The following is a 1,450-nucleotide window of genomic DNA, read 5'->3' on the forward strand; positions in this document are numbered from 1 at the left end:
CCCAGCCCCTGCTGCCATGTAGAAATTAAATTAGCAGCCACAAATATATATATATATATACACACACACATAGATGAAATACCCCACCTTGAATGGCCCTTCTAACTTGGAGTTGAAGGCAAGAGGTAAAAATGTTGAAGATCTCAGCAAACAACACATTCTATCATTCCTCCCGTGACCCAGGGATGATTCCCATGCAATCACATGCATGTAAAAAAATCTGACAGTTTTGTTCCTAATTCTGGTTTGCAAACAGCTGCCTGGTGTTCCTGGTGAAATCTGTCAGAGCTGTTAAATGCTTGTATAAATAATAAATGGGAGGGCTTGTACTGAGACGAAGGTCTCTCTGCACCAAGACACAGACAGAGTGATGTTTTATTAATAACAGTTTGAAAACCACAATGAGGGAGGAAAATGGCTCCAGTGCCAGGGCTTTAAATCCCTGGTTCTCACCCAAGCAGAGCCCAGAGGTGACAGTTCTGTCACTCTGCTGTAGCAGGACTCTGGGTTTGYACAGACAGCTTTAGGAGCTGTGATTATCTCGGGCAGGGCTCGTTCTGTCTCATTGCAAGGTTTTGGTGATGGCCAGGCTGGGGCTGAGCTGCTGAGAGCAGCAGAGGATGCTCTGTGTGTCTGTCATCGCTGTGATAACACCAGAGCACCTCCAGGGCTGAGCTCCTGCAGAGTGGAGAACATTCTGCTGTGGATCACAGATCACTGGGGCTGGAAATGACCTCCAGGACCATCGAGTCCAAACTTTAACCAAACATCAGCAGCYCAGAGCTCTGAGTGCCACGTCCAGGCTGYCACCCTGTCCCTGCGAGCAGAGCCACCTTCAGCASCTCCTTGGCCTGTCCCAAATCAATATTCTCATTCTGCTGAGTTGAACAAAGCTCTGCCTCTAAAATATCAACTTTTCCCTGATCTCTTTAGGACAGCTGTAAGAACCATCCTCTGATTTCTATCCGTGGGTAATTGGGCTACAATTATGGAAAGAAATATTGTGTCATGGCTGTGCATACGGCGGTTGTTTCAGCGGAAATAACCTCATGCATTTCTAAAAAAGCATTTCCAGCCCCTTTACGTACAATAGGCAGTGACAGACGGAGCCCGATTTGCATAAAATGACACAAGCATCAAGTTCTTTTCAAGTCAGTCRAAGATTCCAAAATAGCATTGTGGCAGTGTGTGTGTGTTACCCGTCAGTTCCTGCCGAGGGCTGCGATTCCTTCTGCACCTCAGGAGTAAAAAACACAGCCCTTGGCAGATGGGCCTGAGGAGCAATCACATTCTGCAAAACAACAGCTACACRGTAATCACTTCAAACATCAGAGCTYGGGTATCATTTCTTTATTCCCCCCYAATTTCAGAATTCAAAGATTCCCTCCCATACAACAAATCTGCAGCTGAAAGAGCAGATTGTACTGAGTATTTTCAGCTCCATGGCCAA

Source organism: Malurus melanocephalus, unplaced genomic scaffold, assembly GCF_030028575.1.
Source record: "Malurus melanocephalus ecotype Western Australia unplaced genomic scaffold, MMel_1.1 scaffold_1014, whole genome shotgun sequence".
Lineage (NCBI taxonomy): Eukaryota > Metazoa > Chordata > Aves > Passeriformes > Maluridae > Malurus > Malurus melanocephalus.